The sequence below is a fragment of the Acipenser ruthenus genome, chromosome 3, assembly GCF_902713425.1.
Source record: "Acipenser ruthenus chromosome 3, fAciRut3.2 maternal haplotype, whole genome shotgun sequence".
NCBI classification, from domain to species: domain Eukaryota; kingdom Metazoa; phylum Chordata; class Actinopteri; order Acipenseriformes; family Acipenseridae; genus Acipenser; species Acipenser ruthenus.
In genome coordinates, this window is record NC_081191.1 from 7,414,900 (window position 1) to 7,435,820 (window position 20,921).

The 20,921-nt window shown below is 43.9% G+C and overlaps 1 protein-coding gene across 3 annotated transcripts in view; it reads left to right on the plus strand.

The window, feature by feature from the left end:
- LOC117394989 (hyccin-like) overlaps positions 1–20,921 on the plus strand; it is a 50,223-nt gene that overhangs the window by 3,770 nt on the left and 25,532 nt on the right. The window contains exon 1 of one of the 3 annotated variants that reach the window (XM_033993793.3): positions 19,747–19,939. The exons of the other annotated variants lie outside the window; for them this stretch is intronic. The gene's annotated coding sequence lies outside the window, so the exon portion shown is untranslated. Of the gene's footprint in view, positions 1–19,746; positions 19,940–20,921 lie in introns of those variants that run through there. 3 annotated transcript variants of the gene reach the window in all.

Consider the following 20,921-nt stretch of genomic DNA (forward strand, 5'->3'; position numbering starts at 1 on the left):
CACAAATTGGTAGAAAAACAGGTGTGAGTAATGAGAAGCAGCTCATAACTGTAATGCTCTGTGATAAGACGGCTGCAGACTGCTTCAATATGCGTAATTGAGGTTGTTTGTTTAATGTTTTATTTTTTCCTCAAATTGAGGGTGGGAAATTTCGGCTGCGTCTTAAATTCTAGGGTGTCTTAAATTTGAAGGAATACAGTAGTTGTTTTGTGCCTGCAATTTGCTTCTGAAAAATACAAAATGATAACATATAAAGCTACTGTAACAGCAAGTTAACAGTCCTTAAAAATGAATGTAGGCACCTTCAGGCGACCACCTTTCTGCTGGAAATTATATATATATAATTTACATACATATATATACATTCATACATAGTAGACTAGTACAGTAATCAGGAAATGTGAATGTAGGGGGCATTTTTGAGGAAAAGTGGTTTGACAACTTTTTCTAAAGGATTTTTGTATTCTGAAACTGAATATTTTGTTTGCCACACTGTATTTTGATGTTTTAGGCCAAAAAAACAAAATGGCCACCATGCGAAACCTTTAAACGACTCGGGAATTGCAGCAAGAGACAACAGCTTTGGTAACAGCTGTCCATCTTCCATTTTCCAGCCCATGGTTGCAGGTGATGGTAGGACAGGCAGTGGATTGGTGACCTGCTTCCATACCATGCTTTGGTAGTGTGCTCGTTGTGCATGTTTAACACGGGCCTCGTCACGTGCTTGCTTCTGGTACGCTGTACAACTTGCACACAAACTTCTCTGCATCCCTCAATATCTTATTTGTTATTTTTCCTTTCCCAAGGTCTTTAACCCTTAGCGGTCCATTTATTCAGCGTGTCTCAGGTGCGTCAGGTCCAATTTATTTTCACACGCGCAGTTTATTTTAGACGCGCTGTTTAAAAGAATCTTTTTCACAGTAAAACAGGTTTAAAAGGCACTGCATATCAACAGGACACACAGTACTGCATCTCCAGCCCCGCCCCACCCCTTGTTTGCTATATTTTTCAAATGCCTCTTAGTAATAGTACATACCGATAAATCATCTCTTGATCACTCGTTTTATCACCAAACTCCTCAATAATGCGATCTAAGTCATTATTTTATTACTATAACATCTAAAAAAAGCTCTGCAAATGTCTGTGATGTTCTTTGAGCGCTGGATGCAGAAGCAGCTATCTTGTTTGTTTATGTCCGTGTTATCTATGTGGTGTCGGGTCTATCAGTATTCATAAGATACGCCTTGTTTTTTCGGCTTCTCTCGGCTCCTATCGATCTCACTCAGCCATTGAATGGTTTTCGCGGCTTTTTCTGGAGAAAAAACGACTAGATACCTGTTTTTTGCGTCTTTTTGATGGTGTCGGATAGGGTCCGACATTGGACCCTTTGCGGTCCTATGTCGGACCTGGTCCGACATAGGATTGCAAAGGGTTAAGGAGGTGATTGTGTGTATTGAACACTTTACATGCAGTCTTCTTGCTGTGTCAAGTAGGATACAGAATCTCATCCCGTTATTGCATGAAAAGGGAAGAGGGCTTCAAAGACCGGCTTGGTGAAGGAAAGCTGTCTGATTTCATGCACTGGAATATACTTTCGATGTTTGACTGTGCCTGCCTTCACCCACATGTTTTTGCATTTCATTTTGTGGAAATGTGCTACCAGTAGCACAAACACTTCGGTGTCACGTGCTGATACCACAACACTCTCTGCACTGGTGTGCATACAATGCAGGACAAGCCTTGTATCTGCCTCCTTATGATTGGCCTGTAGCTGGTGGATGTCCAAATCAGGGTTGGATGTTTGTACTTTCTCTTCTCTCTGGAATCCACCAGCAACTACTAATGTTTTGTCTGCAGGACCATCTGTGATCAGGTGATGCGAGAGGAAGCATGCTAGGTCTGCCTTGTTAGCAGGCACATCTAGAAAGTCAGTCCAGTTACTGGGGACTGGCACAGAGCCATTTTCCTCTAGTCTTCTGATCGGACAAGAATATTTTGAACGTTTCTTCCTGGTACCAGCCTTGATTGAAGTTTCTCTATACCGATCAAAAGTAACATCAATCCTGTCAAAGGGTCCCGCAAGAAAGACCTGTTCAACAAATGCATCTGCCAGTTCTCCAAAGTTTGTGACTCTTGTAGGTCTTCCAAGTGACACTACTAGGGCTTGGCCATCGATCACAAAGCAGGACGTTCCATCAAGGGTTACCTCTGGGGGACTGTGGCAGTCTGGCTCGCAGTGGTGAGGTGGATGATGTCACGGACCAGGAAGTAACTGACACCAAAACAGTGGATGGGTGGGTGAAGCTGAATGCAATTGCATTCAGCGTATTTAATAAACAAACAAATGATTTTAACAAAACACAAAACAAAAGGGCACGAGGGCCAAACGAATAAACAAACAAACAAGTAAGTGTCGTGCTGGATGATCCAGCACGATTTAGCAATTGTTTTTACATGTTGCTCGCTCTCTCTGCTCCCCGTACTCTCCTCTGTACACTCCACCCCGAGTGCAGAGAGCTGCAGGTTTATATACTCTGGCCGAGGGATAATAAGATAATTAACAGCTAGTTAATCCCTCGGCCAGAGTATATAAACCTGCAGCTGTCTGCACTCGGGGTTGAGTGTAGAGAGGAGAGTACGGGGAGTGGAGAGAAAGAAGGACAGTTAAAAACAATTGCTAAAACGTGCTGGAGTATCCAGCACGACACTTACTTGTTTGTTTGTTTATTCGTTTGGCCCTCGTGCCCTTTTGTTTTGTGTTTTGTTAAAATCATTTGTTTGTTTATTAAATACGCTGAGTGCAATTGCATTCAGCTTCACCCGCCCATCCACTGTTTTGGTGTCAGTTACTTCCTGGTCCGTGACGTCATCCACCTCACCACTGCGAGCCAGACTGCCACATATGGTGTCCGAAGTGGGACAAACAACGCCTCCAACAGCAGGACCAGGAAAGGATAAGGACGTTTTTTTGTGTGGGTTTTTTTTTTGGGGAAAAAAAATATAAATAAATAAATAAATAAATAAAAATGGGGAAAAGTAGCCGGAGGAGAAAGCAGCACCAGCAGCAGCAACAACAGCAGCAGGAGGCGCAGCAACAGCAGCCTTATCTTACCACGCTGGACGTCTGCCTCACCTGCCTGAAGGGTGAGGAGTGGTGCTTCGCGGTTGGTGAGGTCGGGCACGTAGCACCAGACCAACCCCCTCCATGGCAGGAGAGGAAGGAGCCTGAGCATCCAGCAAGGGTGAGAGAGGACCCACATCCTCCGAGGCGGAAGAATCCTGTCTCCTTTGAGGGGATCTGGGACTGGCTGGCGGAGCCTGAGAGGGATATAATGGTGGCCCTCCCTGCTGTGATCAACCTCCTGTGGGCGAGAGATGGGAAGTGCTGGGAGGCCTGGGAACAGACACACCACCCAGCATCCCTCCTAGACATCGCAGCCATGGTGCTCAACTACCTGGCTGCAGATATGGGAGGGGCCCCGCTGCTGTTTCCAGTGCCAGAGGGAGAGGAGCCATCGCTGCCGTCTCCAGCGCCAGAGGGAGAGGAGCCATCGCTGCCGTCTCCAGCGCCAGAGGGAGAGGAGCCATCGCTGCCGTCTCCAGCGCCAGAGGGAGAGGAGCCATCGCTGCCGTCTCCAGCGCCAGAGGGAGAGGAGCCATCGCTGCCTTCTCCAGCGCCAGAGGGAGAGGAGCCATCGCTGCCGTCTCCAGCGCCAGAGGGAGAGGAGCCATCGCTGCCGTCTCCAGCGCCAGAGGGAGAGGAGCCATCGCTGCCGTCTCCAGCGCCAGAGGGAGAGGAGCCATCGCTGCCGTCTCCAGCACTAGGAGCAGAGCAGCAGAAGCTGCCTCTGTCTCCACCACCACCAGGAGCAGAGCAGCAGGAGCTGCCTCTGTCTCCACCACCAGGAGCAGAGCAGCAGGAGCTGCCTCTGTCTCCACCACCACCAGGAGCAGAGCAGCAGGAGCTACTTCTGTCTCCACCATCGCCAGGAGCAGAGCAGCAAGAGCTGCCTCTGCCTCCACCACCTCCACCAGCAGAGGGTGAATGCCTGCTGGTTCTGCCTCAACCGCTGTGGGAGGACTGCTTGCCCCTCCCACCTCCACCAGCAGAGGGTGAATGCCTGCTGGTTCCGCCTCAACCGCCGTGGGAGGACTGCTTGCCGCTCCCAGCTCCACCAGCAGAGGGTGAATGCCTGCTGGTTCCTCCTCAGCCGCCGTGGGAGGACTGCTTTCCCCTCCCACCTCCACCAGCAGAGGGTGAATACCTGCTGGTTCCACATCCACCGTCATGGGAAGGACTGCTCCTGCCCTGCCTCGCACCGCCCAGGGATGCCTGCCTCGCTTCACCCAAGGATGCCTGTTTCTCCTCATCGCCTGGGGCTGCCTGTTGCTCCGCATCGCCTGGGGCTGCCTGTTGCTCCGCATCGCCTGGAGAGCCACCAGCTACAGGGAACGAGGGAGAAGTGGAGCTCCCGCTGCCGCCTCCATGGTCAGGAGACCAGCTTCCCCAGCCGCACTTTCGCGGCAGGAAATACTGTGGCTGGAGCCCCATGAAGGGCAGCTGCCAGCCATGAAGAAGGGGGGGGGGGGGGGGAGGTCAGGAGACCAGCTCCCCCAGCAGCAATTTCGCTGCAGGAGAAAGGGTGGCCGGAGCCCCACGGAGGGGAGCTGCCGGCCATGAAGAAGGGGGGGCAGGTCTGGAGACCACCCCCAAAAATTTTTTGGCCAGAGGAGCCGGCCGGTGCATGGGCCATTGGAACGCTACGGCTGTTTGGGTGGGAGGAGGACATCCCACCGTGGCCGCCACCTTTGGTCCGTTGCTGCCCCTGTTCCTGCGCCGGGACTGCTAACAGGGACTTTGGGGACTAAGGGGGGAGGTGGCCGAAAAGGCCATGTGTGCTGCGCACAAGGGGGGGCATGTGTGGCGGAGTGTCCCGCCCCTATGTATTATTTGTATTTTTGTTTGCGGCGCGGATAAAAGCGCTGCGTCTTTTATTATATTTAAAAACCCCGTGAGGATGCATGGCTGATCAGCTACTGATCATTTAACTAGCTGACAGTCATGCATCCTTACCAAATGCGTGCAGACTCTGGCCGAGGGATAATAAGATAATTAACAACTAGTTAATCCCTCGGCCAGAGTATATAAACCTGCAGCTCTCTGCACTCAGGGTTGAGTGTAGAGAGGAGAGTACGGGGAGCGGAGAGAAAGAAGGACAGTTAAAAACAATTGCTAAAACGTGCTGGAGTATCCAGCACGACGCTTGTTTGTTTGTTTGGCCCTCGTGCCCTTTTGTTTGGTGTTTTGTTAAATCTTTTGTTTCTGTTTATTTACTTAATAAATCCACGCTGAGTGCAATAGCATTCAGCTTCACCCGCCCATCCACTGTTTTGGTGTCAGTTACTTCCTGGTCCGTGATGTCATCCACCTCACCACTGCGAACCAGACTGCCACAGGGACAGGTCACATCCTTGGTCATCACATCAGCTAGAATGGCTTTATTGCCACTCCTTAGACTACAATTTTGGCAACTGGCACAGTCATCAGCTCATGTTGTAATGTCTTCTGTAGATTCACTTTCCTATCGGCCTGGTAGGTAGTGATAAGGCGCTGAAGTATGTTCCTGTCTGCCTTCATAGTGGATTATTTTCCTTCGGCTTCTGTTTTTACTTCATAGAGGGATGAGAAGGTCGGTGCCTTTGTCTTGTGTTGGGGATCTCTGAACTTGACTTGTGTATGACCATCATCAGAGACGATGAGTCTTTTATTATTATTATTATTATTATTATTATTTATTTCTTAGCAGACGCCCTTATCCAGGGCGACTTACAATTGTTACAAGATATCACATTATACATTATTTCACATTATACAGATATCACATTATTTTACATACAATTACCCATATATACAGTTGGGTTTTTACTGGAGCAATCTAGGTAAAGTACCTTGCTCAAGGGTACAACAGCAGTGTCCCCCACTGGGGATTGAACCCACAACCCTCCGGTCCAGAGTCCAGAGCCCTAACCACTACTCCACACTGCTGTCTTTCCTTCACAAATGTGTTAATCTATATTTGGCCCAGCTCCTGAGCATTAAGAAAAGATTCCTGTATATCACTAGTCCTTAATAGCATCATTCTGGAGAACATCACTGGACATGTCTGGTGCAAACACGTTGAATCTCCGGAGAACTGTCACAATGTTATTTTCATCTTCATTGTCCCGTTTCATTCTAGCTGGAGTGGTTTCATTGTGAATCATTTGGTCATCCTGCCCAACCATGAACAGTGCCCTCATTTTGGTTGCAATGCAGGCCCTGAGGTTGTATGACAGAGCCCATCTGTTCAATGCTGATGTAGTTTTAGTAATTCCTATGATACCACAACCTTTTTTTCCTGTTGCATTTAGCCACTTCTGGCTCTGGTCAGGGTCCACTTGGTTGAACCTTATTATAATAATAATAATAATAATAATAATAATAATAGGGAGAATGTAGATTATATGTGAAAGGGGTCTGGTGCTGTTAGTCTGCTTCTGTCGCCCTGTCTGGAAACTCACTGACACTCCAGTGCCCTCCCCTTCCTTGCCCGGGGGCTTGCCCCCACTCCCCTTCCCTACCTGGGGGCTTGCCCCCACTCCCCTGCAATATAAAAGGGAAAGGAAGCAGGCCACCAATCCACTCCCCTTCCCTAGAATACTGGAGACAGGGAAATGGTTACAAATTCTAGACTACATAGGCATAACAAACATGGTATTTGATGCAAAGATCATGGCTTTATCACCCACCGTCCAAGCTTTTATCTCACTCCAATTCTCCAATTTATTTTTTTGGCGATTTCGGGCCTAAAACATCAAAATGCTGCGTGGCAAACAAAATATTCGGTTTCAGCATACAAAAATTCTTTAGAAAAAGTGGTTTGCCAACTTTTCCTCAAAAATGCTTCCTACACCTTTTTATAGAGGCACATTTCTGAGACGTTGTCCTAGTCTTTACATACATACATACATACATACATACATACTGTAATGTTGCCTCTCTGTTATCGGCTTGTTTGCCCTTTAAAAACACAGACCCAGAACTGCACAGTGAAGCACTTTCGTGCACTTTTATTACAAAACAAAAATAAACCAACAAAACAAAAACCTAGCTCTCATTGAGCACTCACTAAACACACAGGAACCTCAACTATAAGGCAGGGCGGCTAAGCCGTTTACCTGCTACACAAAAACACTCCGTTCTTTCAACTTACACTTTTCCTGTAAACTTTCTTGACTGCTTGGAAGCAGAGCACCCCTTCTGCCTCCTTCTCCTCAGCAGCCTAGAGCAGACTGACTGCTTCTTTTTTATACTCTGCACCTGGCTCTACTTTCCAATCATTGCCAGGTGCCGGTGATAATTAAACAAACAATAAAACAATTAAATCAAACAAAACCAATTACCTTGGCAGGGAGGCTTTACTTCTGTCCCTACCATAAAACAAAACATTTTTCATATCGCAGCCCCCCTGTCCTGCTACATCCGTTACAATACATACATACTTTTTACAATATTTTAAACCACTAAATCTTGTTTCTTTCCTCAAAAATATAGTATTACAGCACATTTCTCTTTGCAACCAAATAAAAATAACATTACAATATCATGTGAATCCAGACCCACGCTCCATAGGAGGCTGTAGTTCAAGATTTAGTCCTTCAGTAGAACAGTGCTTTATTGAAGGCATCAAAGAGACTGTACTGTACTTGGCATAAATGAGCTTTAACCAAAAAACCAACAACAATACTACTGCTACAAATAATAATAATAATAATAATAATAATAATAATAATAATAATAATAATAATAATAATAGTGAACATACAGACCAGCACGGTCAAGTAGGTGGTAAAAATTGAAATACTCAAATTTATTACAAAGCCAACTAACATCCCATCAGAAGTTGAAAGCAGCAGCAGCACTAATAAAGAGGAGAATGTTTCAACTTCTGAAAGGGAAGCGCCCTCAACACCTGAGTGTTAGTTTTCTGTGATACGAAAAGCTCAGAAAAGGAAGTTTCAGCCGTCATGGTGCCAACAGTTCAGCTGGTTAGTTCAACAAATCGGGGCTAATGCACTGCAGTTATTGTAGGCAAGCAGGGCCCCAAATAGCTGGGAATACTGGTTTTATAGCAGGCTGCTGCTCTTCTAAGAAGGAATCACTAATTAGAAATAACAGTACTGCAAGGCATGCAAGGGCTCAGCATTATATTTTAGGAACGCAACCTACAGAGCGGAGAAGCGTTTTCATCACGTAATCAAACCGCAGCAAAGCACAGAAAGAGGATATGTGCAAAAAAAAAGTTTGTATGTAGCTACTTAAATTAAGTGCAATAATAGACAACCATTTTATTTTTCAGGTGACCATATAGAAAAAAAATAGGAGCCTCAGGCTCCAAAAATAAAAAGCTTACTTCGAGCACTGTTACTGGAAACCACACTCAAAATGCAAATCGGCCTCTCTGACTGCAAACTGCTTTTTCAGTTTGTGATTAAATCGTGTGCTATTTACAAGATAACTCATTTTACCATTAAGAGTTAAACTGTAGAACAGGGGTGCACAGTCACTGCTGTCATACAGTGACTCCTAGTTAAATTGGAATTCTTTAATACGTTACCTTGTTACTGCTGTTTAATTAATAGGAATTGACAACAAGTTGAGATCAGTATCACTGTATGCCTTTGCAACAGTATGTATCTGTGTTTCCTGTATTAGTCCCATTATAAAATAATTAGTTAATTACCTATACAACTTCAGTAAGCATCATGAGAATTCTCAAGATTGTGTCCCAAGCCTAAACAGACATTTTCCACATTGTGTCCCTGAAGACATTCACAGCTAGCTGCCTCTGGGATATTGAATTGAGCCTCTATTTAAGTTTTAGACAGCAAAAAGTAAACAAACCAGATTATGCGCGTGCATGCATAGTGATCCCTATGGAAGGCCATCTGGGTCAAAAACGAGTTGTGCTGCTTTAGAGTGAGTTAGAATCTCATGGCACAGAAAAAAGGCAAGCACATCATTCTGAAATGAAACTGTGCCCAATGTCGTGTAGTGATTTTTATATGGAGTTTATATATTATGTATATTTTTTAAAATAAACGAGAACTAAAACGGTGAGTTTTTTTCCCCTTAATTTTACAACGCCATTTCCACGTTTGTTTTATTTGAAGTGTTTAAAGTTAAATTTCAGTTTTCATTTGCTTGTTCAGCTACAAAAAGGCACACGTCAACCTCATGTTATTACTTTATAAAACGTGTCGATGGCCACTGTTTACTGTGAAGAAACAGCAATGGCAAGGAATGAAAAAAAAAGTAAAAAATAAATAAAATGTGGTGTCAACTTTATGTACTACATTTTAGGAACAAACAAAACAACGTTTAACTTGGACTGCTGTTTGGCATTCTTTGTTCTGTAGTTAATTCACTGGGTAATGTAAGGCCTACACAACGTATTCTTTACTCTTATTTTTCTATTTTAATGTGTTACATATTGTAACGTCTTGCTGTAAACTAAAGGCACACACACAGGGGCCACGCCCCCCTGACCCTGCTGCTGTGCTGTCTCTGCCTGCGTTCTGAGCAATATAATGGCTTTTATTACTTTAGGAAAACGAACAAGTATTTAAATTATGAGCGAATATCCAAACATGAAAAGCCTGTGTTCGTCCCAGCACTAGAAATAAATGATGAATTTCGCTAAAGAAATGTAAGGAATTAACAGCACAGATATGTAGATACAGGTTTTCCTAATCGCAAATATATATTTAATAAAAATGTTGCCGCCTTTTGATAAAGCAGGCATTGCACAGTACATCTATTCCTGCACATACAATTGTAAGTCGATTTGAGGACTCATAGTAGCACAGCTGCTAATTTCTAGAGCTTCCTTTTTGCCAGACAAATCCAGATTACAAGTGAAATTTTAGGGATATAAATTTCTTTAAATAACATTGCTTCTGTTGCCCATGTAGCATGGGAATGATTCCCCCCAGATATTGAAAGAGTAGCTTCTTGCTGTTTCCATTTAAATAGTTCAGCACCACTAGTCTGAACAAGTTACATAGCTGTATTTAATAGTGCCATCCTCCATTCCTTAATATGCATATATAATGTAAGACAGCCACAAAGCTTTTAATTGGAACTGCACAATGTGGGCTGCAGCTGTGTTATACCCATAATTGAAGCACTTAATTGCTGTTTCCAATGTGCTTCATGAAAGACACTAACATTCTGAAATATTGTCACTTAAGTACAGAACAAAATCAGAATGGTAAATGCATATGCAGTTGTGATTGTTTTGCGAAATGGACAGGTTTCCTACTTCCAAGTGACATGCATACAAATGTCTCATTTTACAAAACCAGTTGGAGACCTGGCGAAACAACACCCAGCCTGCAAGCAAGGAGACAGGAAATGGGGGAAATGATGCTAACATTTCTCAATATTGGAACAACATCATAAAAAGCCCTGACACTTCTGTGCATATACACCCCCTGCGTCGATACCCTCGGTGCTTCGGTGCATATACACCCCCTGCGTCGATACCCTCGGTGCTTCGGTGCATATACACCCCCTGCGTCGATACCCTCGGTGCTTCGGTGTATATACACCCCCTGCGTCGATACCCTCGGTGCTTCGGTGCATATACACCCCCTGCGTCGATACCCTCGGTGCTTCGGTGCATATACACCCCCTGCGTCGATACCCTCGGTGCTTCGGTGTATATACACCCCCTGCGTCGATACCCTCGGTGCTTCGGTGCATATACACCCCCTGCGTCGATACCCTCGGTGCTTCGGTGCATATACACCCCCTGCGTCGATACCCTTGGTGCTTCGGTGCATATACACCCCCTGCGTCGATACCCTCGGTGTATATACACCCCCTGCGTCGATACCCTCGGTGCATATACACCCCCTGCGTCGATACCCTCGGTGCTTCGGTGCATATACACCCCCTGCGTCGATACCCTCGGTGCTTCGGTGCATATACACCCCCTGCGTCGATACCCTCGGTGCTTCGGTGTATATACACCCCCTGCGTCGATACCCTCGGTGCTTCGGTGCATATACACCCCCTGCGTCGATACCCTCGGTGCTTCGGTGCATATACACCCCCTGCGTCGATACCCTCGGTGCTTCGGTGTATATACACCCCCTGCGTCGATACCCTCGGTGCTTCGGTGTATATACACCCCCTGCGTCGATACCCTCGGTGCTTCGGTGCATATACACCCCCTGCGTCGATACCCTCGGTGCTTCGGTGCATATACACCCCCTGCGTCGATACCCTCGGTGCTTCGGTGCATATACACCCCCTGCGTCGATACCCTCGGTGCTTCGGTGCATATACACCCCCTGCGTCGATACCCTCGGTGCTTCGGTGCATATACACCCCCTGCGTCGATACCCTCGGTGCTTCGGTGCATATACACCCCCTGCGTCGATACCCTCGGTGCTTCGGTGTATATACACCCCCTGCGTCGATACCCTCGGTGCATATACACCCCCTGCATCGGTGTATATACCCTTAGAGCTTCGGTGCTGCAAAGCCTCTGCGCATCGGTGCTTCACCTGCCTTCCAGCCCGTTGCAGGGTATTCCCTGCGCACAGGTTCCTGCCCACCGAACCCGTAGCCACTCACGGTCCCCCTCGAGGAGCAGTAAGCGAACCAGGCACAGCAGGCAGACGAAGGACATCTCGGACCTGAAGAGCCAGATGGCCCAGGTCCTTGAGTATCTGGTCAGACAGCAGGCTCTGCCCCCTGTCCTTGCCTCGGCTCTGCCCCTGGCACCTGCCCCAGTACTGTCCCCGCCCTTACCGGCTGTCGACAATGTCTCGGACCGAGACGAGGCGATGAGTAAAGGGGACGCGATTTCCATCATGGCCTCCTTGGATGGGGACTCATTGGAGCAGCAGGAGACAGAGGTCCAGGAAGTGACTCAGGAGACAGGGCCCAGCTCTGAGTTAGCCTCAGAGACTTACGTTACCCCTCCGTCAAGCTTGGTTTGAGCGCTCGTGGATCGAGCCTCCAACTTCCTCCAGTTTCCCTGTAAGGCAGCACCGGAACAGTGCCGGTCTGTGTTCAGACCGGTGCAAGCTTCGACTCCCCAGCCTTTTCTGGTGTTCCCGGATTTTCTTGGCGGTGTGCGTTTCCAAGGGTGCAGCCCTGCTGGCCTCCTTGGAAGGCACAGGAACTAGCACAATTTCTGCCGGTAGATTCCACCATAGCGGCCCTGGTGCGAACCCCTCCAGTAGGAGGCCTGTCCAAGGATCCTATATGCCCAATGCAGGATCACAGAGGCCCACCTTAAGAAGACTTACGCAGCTGAGGTGCAGGTAACGCACTTGGCCAACACGGCAGGTCTCCTGATGGCCTACTTGGATGGTGTCCTGCGGTCTCTGCCTCTCTCTGAGCCGATAGCCTCAGAGCTACACGTAGCATCAGGTACACTGCTCCAGATTTCAGGTTTCCAGGGACAAGCCTTAGGTAGAAGCTTGGCAGGGCTTGTGGTGGCACGTAGACAGCTTTGGCAGTCTCAGGCCAGGGTTCTGGATGCAGACAAATCGGCCCTGTTGGACGCGCCTATATCCCCAGGCCATACATTCGGGCCAGCGAGGTGACCTGAGGCATCGCCTGCAGGTTTCCGCGGCAGCTAATACTCGGGCCATCCGCAAGGACAGGGAAACACTGAACGTGGGGCCCCAGCACATCAGCACCCTGGGAGGCAGTTCCCAAGGAACCACCCCAAACAGCCTCCTAGAGAGGCAGGGCCCCTGAAGGCTTGCAGCAGCAGACCTCCCCTTCTCCCAACACCAACTGTAATACTGGCGCAATTGCACCTCAGACTCCTGGGTGCTCACCACCATACACACCGGTTACACACTGCAGTTCCGAGCGGGACCTCCTCCCTTTCAAGGGATCACGGTTACATCCGTTAGTGACCCTCTCCAGGTCTTGTCTCTTAGGCAAGAAGTAGAAACACTACTTCGAAAACAAGCCATCAGTCTCGTAGAACACACCACTCAGCAATAGGGTTTTACTCAAGGTACTTTCTGGTGCCAAAGAAGGACGACGGCCTTCGCCCCATCCTAGACCTGAGACACCACAACGGCTTCTTGAGGGAGAGGAGGTTCCAGATGGTCACACATCGCCACATCCTCCAGTCAGTTCGGCCGGGCGACTGGATTACAACTGTGGACTTAAAGGATGCATATTTTCACATCCCTATTCGTCCTGTGCACAGGAAATACCTCCGCTTTGCCTTTCAGGGAAGCGTTTGAGTTTTCCGTGCTGCCATTCGGCCTCTCCATAGCCCCCCATATGTTTTCAAAGTGCATGGATGCCATCCTAGCTCCCTTGCGGCTGCAAGGGATCAGGGTGTTGAACTACCTGAACGACTGGTTGATTTGCTCCCAGTCGCAGGAGAGAGCAGTGATCCACATGGCGATCGTGACATAGCGTCGGATGTAACCCCGGTTCCCTGAAAGAGAAGATGACCAACAAACCTTGTGAGATCGCATCACTCACATTCACGGGTTCGATGCAAAAGATAACGTGGTCTCGACTGAGTGACTATTTAATCCCTCGGAAGGCGGGACCGAGGACACAGCTCCCCAGAGGGGCCTATCGGCAGCTTTGACATAAAATGCTCAGTAAATGCCTTACCTGTGGCAGGCATATCCCAAAATTATTTTTGTTAGTCGTCTTCTCTTTCAGGGAACCGGGGTTACATTCATAACCCACACACCATATAAACAAACCTTGAAAACTGCATTGTGAACACAAACAGACTTGGTTCTGAAAAAAAAAAAAATGTAAAAGGACCCAAAAAATACTTTAGTTTGCATCCAAACAAACTCTGTCCCTTTGCTCACAAACGAGTGTGAACAGCAAGCACATTGATACATTGTTTCGAACAAAACGAACTAGACCGAGTCTGCTTTAAACTGACCCAGTGTGGATGCAGCCAGAGTTACTGTATGTATTCATGCAGTAGCAGTGCCAAAAGATCCAGTATCTGATACAATGCTACTGTAACGTTTTTTAAGCATGAGAGATTGAGGTGGGAATGTTTACTCTGCTCCAGTTTTTATGAAAAATGACCAGTTTACTGTATCCTAGGCATGATCTATTTCTGCAAAAATAAATATTCAATGAGTAGGCAATGAGAGGAATACATATTTAACAGCCACCATCTGCTTTATTGCCAAGTCAATGGACAGCAAATACCCAGTGGAATCATATTTGCATGTTCATAGACCTTGGTATGCCTGGAATGAGTGACAAGCACCATACAGTACAGTGTAATCAGTGTCCAGGAAATATTGGAAAAGTAGCAAAAAATACAATAAAATATGAAACTCAGTACAGTTTGGCATGAGATTTAAATCGTTGTTTTGTTTTTGGTAGTTTGTTAATATTTATTGACTCCCTTGACTGAGAAAATGTCAAATGAGAAACATACATAAATAGTGGGTCTGTAATTTCACTTGGCACATTCTTCCTGTAGGCAAAGTACGTTTTCTGTTCCTGCCACTCATGGGCATCTGTTTCCCTTTTTAAATAATATGTAGTAATTGGACCCCTATGATCAACTAGCTAGCTTTAGTCACCACCATGGCATGTAAAAAAAAACAAAAAAAAACAAGAAAATGTATTGTCCGTGTTCTGTGGACAGGTGGAAGCCAAAATACACCTGTGTTTGACTCTAGGCAAAGTTAATCTGGGTATCAGAAGGCTAATTTCCTAATCCACCATTCACCTGAATTGGTTACAACGTTCATAGCTCTTATTTTCAAATACACACTATCACTTCAGTTAAAGTTGTGTTTCAGTTGTTCATCAAAGTAACATTGTTTATGTTTGTAATCTTTAGCAAAGTGATACGTTGTGTTAAACGCTTTTACTTCTGGTTTGCATGTAGATATTTCTTATATAAACAAATAGTATTTTACTAGAATCTTAAAGTCTTTGAAACGTAATACTTATTCTGGAGATGTGTTAGTTGTTGAAAAACAAATGCTGAGATGCGGCTGGTCTTCTTGTAACACGTAGAGTTGCAGGATGTAGAGACGAGAAGTCTTCTTCAGGACGAAGATGGGTACGACGCTTAAATGGGTCCCAATTACAAGCGAAGGCTCCGTGATCACTTCATGGTGAGATGTTTTCCAGTCTGGAGGACAGAGAGAGAGAGAGTTCATGCTTGTATAATGCCCTTTTCACTTTAGTGATACCATCACTTCCAGGTCAACACAGGAAGTTTATCCTTGACTAAAATCAGTCTTTCATTGGCTTCCAGAGTTTGATTGACAGTTCCTTTTACACAAAGAATGTGCATCATTAACATAAGTAACTCTCCCCTCCCCAGAGAGATAATATAGAATAAAGCTTCATTTTGATATAACTTTAGATATTTTGATTGTAGAAGAATACAAATTTCAGTTTTTCTCCTTAACTAAATTACTGTTACAAACATGTTAAACACGTTATATACAATAATTAAAGTAAGAATTATTTTCACTTGTAATCTTCATTTAAAACACAATAAACATTTCAATGTTATGGGGAAAACATACTTAAACAACCCTTAAACTTGCATCCGCAAGATTAGTTATTCAAAGTAGTCTAAAACCAATTTAATTATTTAAACTGTTACACATTCGTCATGTTACGTTTTGGACATAGTATTCAATCATTTCATGGGAGAGTCATGGCACTTTGTATCCACTTGGTGTCGCCCTTCTTAACCTTTTGAGAAACCAGTTGTTTATTAGTTTTCAATTATTGGATATTCTTTTAAAAGATAATAATCGGCTTTGTTTGTTTCTACAAGACTGGCAGGTCAGCACAGCAGGTAATCTAAGCCTTTTAGGACTCTGTTACCAGGGTCTTGTCCTTTTTGAAGTAGATCACTCAAGAATGTTTTTGGAGGGAAAGTTGGATTGAGGAAAAGACAAACTTGATTTAACATCGCAGCATCTCTATTCTCATAGATTTAAGAATGGAAATGTCATTTTACCAGTACATTTACATTTTAACTATGAATTTTCCCCACAACTGTCTCATTATTATCTAATGCGTCAGCCTGCCCAGCTGAAAGATTTGTTGCTTGAACAGTCTCCTCCACATGATGTGGCAGGGTGGAAAAGCTGAGAATATTGCAGCAATGGAAAATGATCTCTGCTAATAAATGCCCTGGTGATTGTGAGTCATCTGTGAAAAGTCCAGAGAGGAATTTGTTTTTCTTAAAAGCAAACGACAAAGCAAATTAGTGTCCTTATTCTTCTGTTTCTTGTTGCCAGTTGTCTTAGATTGAAACTGATGCTCAACCCTTCATTAGGGCTGTGAGGTGGATGATTTTTTCAGATTTGCTGGTGTCTCACTAATAGTAGTTGTTTTAAGTACTTCATTATTTGTCCTGCATTGTTAGTATTGTACTAAAGTAGTAATTCCTTGTCTAGTGTATAGCACTATAATAAGCATTTAAAATTGTGACTTGTTTTTCATTACATTAACATTTTAAGGAATAATGACTAAATCTGACAATTGCACACCCCCCAGAATTTTTAACTTGGGGAGGTTGATTCGTCCTAGTAAGACTATTCATTTACCCTGTGCAAACGTACATCTGGGCAATGTTTCAATTAAAAATACTGGTTGTAAAACAATTTGGGGGAAAAAAACCATAATAACTTGCTTCTGACTTAATATTAGGAATGCCTGAAAGGTCACACGTGTATGATGTTGTATATATCAGATGAAAGCTTTTCTCCTGGTTTATCCAGCATACCCTTTCAGCTTGGAACTTTACATTTGTATGGAAACACTGGCCCTTTGGTCTGTGGTCTGTGGTCTGTGGTCTACGTTGGCTGCCAGTTCGTTCAGGAATACTGTGCAAGAAAAAATACACCCTTTCGTTTCAGTTTCTGTACAAAACTCTTCTATGTAATGGCTCCACATCTCAGTTTTGGAACCCCTGCGTAAGAGACAATCCTGTAATTGACCTTCAGTAGTAACTGTCTAACTTGTAAAATTGTGCAGTTTGAAATATGTGTAAATTACAGGTTACATTCACTATTGGCTTGACTTTATTTTGAGCATGGTGTTTTTTTGTTTTGTTTTTTTTTTAAATTTTTAAAATTTATTTATTTTTAAAATTTGGAATCGGCAATTATTTTTTCTGATTTTCTCCCCAATTTGGAAAGCCCAATTATTATTATTTTTGTTTATTTCAACCCGGCTCACCGCTGCCACCCCCGCTTTGACTCGGGAGAGATGAAGACAGACACACGTGTCGTCAGCCGTCCGCTTCTTTACATTCTGCAGGCCCGTCATGCAGCCACCTCAGAGCTACAGCGTCGGAGGACCACGAAGCTCCGGGCAACTCACAGGCAGGCCCGCAGGCGCCCGGCCAGTCTACAGGGGTTGCTGGTGCGCGGTGAGCTGAGGACACCGTGGCCGACCTAAGTCCTCCAATTGTGAGCCACCCCCTGGGAACTCCCGTCCACGGTCAGCAGTGGAATTGCCTCGACTTGAACCAGCGACCTCCAGGCTATAGGGCGCATCCTGCAGTTCACGCACTATGTGAAAGCAAAATCCATTCAGAAATGTGGAAGCAAACAAGCAAAATGAACAACATAAATTTCAACATGCACAGAGTAGTTTGCACTGCAAGTGATGTGAATGCGAAACATCTTGAGTTATTTTAATCTTCTCTTTTCTCTTTCAAACAAACCACACTTGCTTTATTTGAAAACAAAATATATGTGAAAAGGCCCATGAATGTTAAAGCATTGCCTATTCACAATATTAACAAGCCCTCAAAAGCACTAAAACATGTTTTCCAGATTTCAGGGAGTCCGTTTTTTAGTTCTTCTACCTTGTATTGCTGTAATAACTTACCATACAAGCCATTTAGTGTCCTTCTTACTGTAATTTAATCACAGTTATTATGGATGTACTACAGGCCCTACATACAAAGCTTTAAAGTCGTGGTTTCAAAGTGCTGCTCGGATAAAAAGAGCATTTCTTTGAGCCCACAGAGAGATTTTTAAATCAGGAACACGTACCCGTCCATGAGAATGATCATCTGAAATGCCCAGTCTCCTCCCCAGACTGCCACTGTGATTGGAGTCAGGGAATTGGAACAAGTCGGCCTCTGGAATGCAGATATCTGGAGCATGGGGACACTATAATCTCTTAAAGATTAACATTAAAGAGCTCTTGTGAATCCCACATGAAGATCAGGTTTAAGTCAAAGAAAGAAACCAGTGGGAGGAAAAACAGAACTGTAATGATTTGCATGTTTTAGGAAACGGGAGATTTAACACGGCGACTGTAACAATGCACAGTACTGTAGAGCCATGTATTGGCATACTAAATGGGTTTGTTTTCTGACCTGGTATACAGTATGTAGAGGTGCTGCTGTATGAGAATTTCAGATGGTTTATACATTTCCCTGCTTATGAGATTGGAAGGTACTGTTGAAGTACTTTGAGCATTCTGAAAATGAGCAGAAGATGACAATTCTCAGGGCCTCTGACTGTTATGAATCAATTTGGAACAACTAGTTATGGACTCTGATTTGCTCAAATAAATAAATAAATAAACAAGCATAAACAGTAAGAAAAAAAATGACTTGCATTTAGTGGCTTCTATTTGGTCCCTTTTATTTTTAAATCTTAACAGGGCACAAGTAACATGCAAACAGCTAATTTGCATCCTATAATGCAAATGAACACCAGGCAAAGGCCTGGAAAAGCAGGAGGTACTGTAGCAGGGTATACAGCTATGGCCAAAAGTTTTGCATCACCTAGAATTTTAGGATTGAGACATTATTTAAAAAAAAAATAATAATAATTTTGATGTTTTATTTAACATCAGCAAATCAAAGAAACTGCAAAATGATGTCGCAAAAGTCTACCGGAAGCCATAATAGTTGTACAGTTAGATTTCGAAATGTCACATTTTTCAATGTCAGTTTTCCAGTAAGTATACGGAAAACTACAAAGCGTTATGTAATTCAATATGTTAACGTAACATTATTCAGCAGGTTTCATTCGACATTATGAAGCAAAATTAGTTAATTCTGTAGGGTGATTGAAAACATTTGTCCATAGCTGTACAGTATGTGCATTTTCTTCAGGAACAGTAATTTCCGACGAGTGATTCTTCACAGGAAGAATAGTATTACACCACCTTTACTGTATCAGCAGCAGTATTAACGTTTGTTTATCTGCATTTTTATTCTGCAGTATGCAATATACAGCTACTCCGTTTTGAGAATTCAATACAGTCGAGCTTTGTGATCGTGTTTAAAACAAGAGTAGACTCTACTACTGAACATACATTTTAATTTACTTTTTAAATTACAATCACACTCTGAGACAATGCAGTTACCGGGCTTGAACAGTTGTATTGAAAATGACTGGCCTTGTGTGTTGTAAAATAGTAATTGTTACCACATATTCTAAGCACAGTATACTACATTACAGACAGAGAATCTGCTCAGTAAATGGTATTTTTCAGAGCTTATTGCTACATTAGACAAGTGTGTGAATCGTTCTGGAAAGGGGTGTGGCTGTTTGCTCTGTAGGAGAACCCAAGTGCTCTGCTAAGACTGGTCAGATAATGCTTTCACATGCAGCGATTGGATGTGAGCTCACTATATGATCTGCAGCGCATACTGTACTAACACAAACTGCATTTTTGCATTCTGATATGATCTGTGGCTGGCATCGCAGTCTGCCAGGACCAGCCCTTTTGGATGAAGCAATCTTTGGCCCGCAACTCGGGAAACAGACAAAGTATTCTACTTCTCAAAAGAGGAATGACAGCCTTTTCCTGCATTCTCACAGATTTGTTCTGCACTGATAGCTGCCAGATACTTTTGCTGTAAGTCTTGGTCTTTTTTTTTTTTGTGTCTGTGTGTGTGTGTGTTACTTTCACTTTTGAGATTTGTAATGTTTTGAAAATATAAGTGTCACCTTTTTTTTTTTTCTTTATAGCAGAAATACCTGTACTTTTTAAATTATTGTTTAAATTATAGTACAATGTAGTGTAGAGGAGCATAGTGGCAATTGATGCAGTAACTGAAGGAAATGATGAGCTACTGCAAAAATCATAAACCATTTACTATAGTTTCATTTGTTTACGTTACTTTATATATTAATACACATCTGAATATATGTTTCTGGACTGTACAGTAGCTTTTGTCATGTATAATTTACTTTAAGGTAATAACAAGAGCTAATGGAATCTGTCTTCAGCCACAATGAACATGAAAAAGCTGCAGATTACTTGTTGTACAGAGCCAGTGGTTATGGTGAAGCACAGCATTGAGAGGATTTGTTTACATGTACTGTGAAATGTGAGTATAGGAACCCCTATGAAGTAAACTTTGTTTAACCTGTCATTAATGGTTTTGTTTTATATTACAACCTCATGTATTTATCTGTGTAAATGAAGAGGTCTCTCTAAACACACTGGATTCACAGTTCTAGTAATGCACAGTATGCTACAAAAATCCTAAAACCAGTTTCAAACAGTTACAGTCCTGCACTGTTGATGCTGTACTATTTACATAAAACGGAAAGTAATTTGTTTATTGCAGCTTGTGTGTCTCTGTTTGTTTTTGTTTGTTTTTAATTCTTGTGTTTTTTAAATAGCACTAATTGTAAAGACATACAGTTTTAGGGATATTGTCTGTATATTCTAGTCAAATGCGTTTTGGAATTTTACACAAAGTAACAGTCAGTAATAACCTTTTAGTAGGCTATTCCCTAGATAAGCACTTGCTGTACTACAGTTGTAATACAGAAATGGTTCTTTCTTTGAAACAGTAATTTGAATGCAAATTACTGTACTGTAACATAGC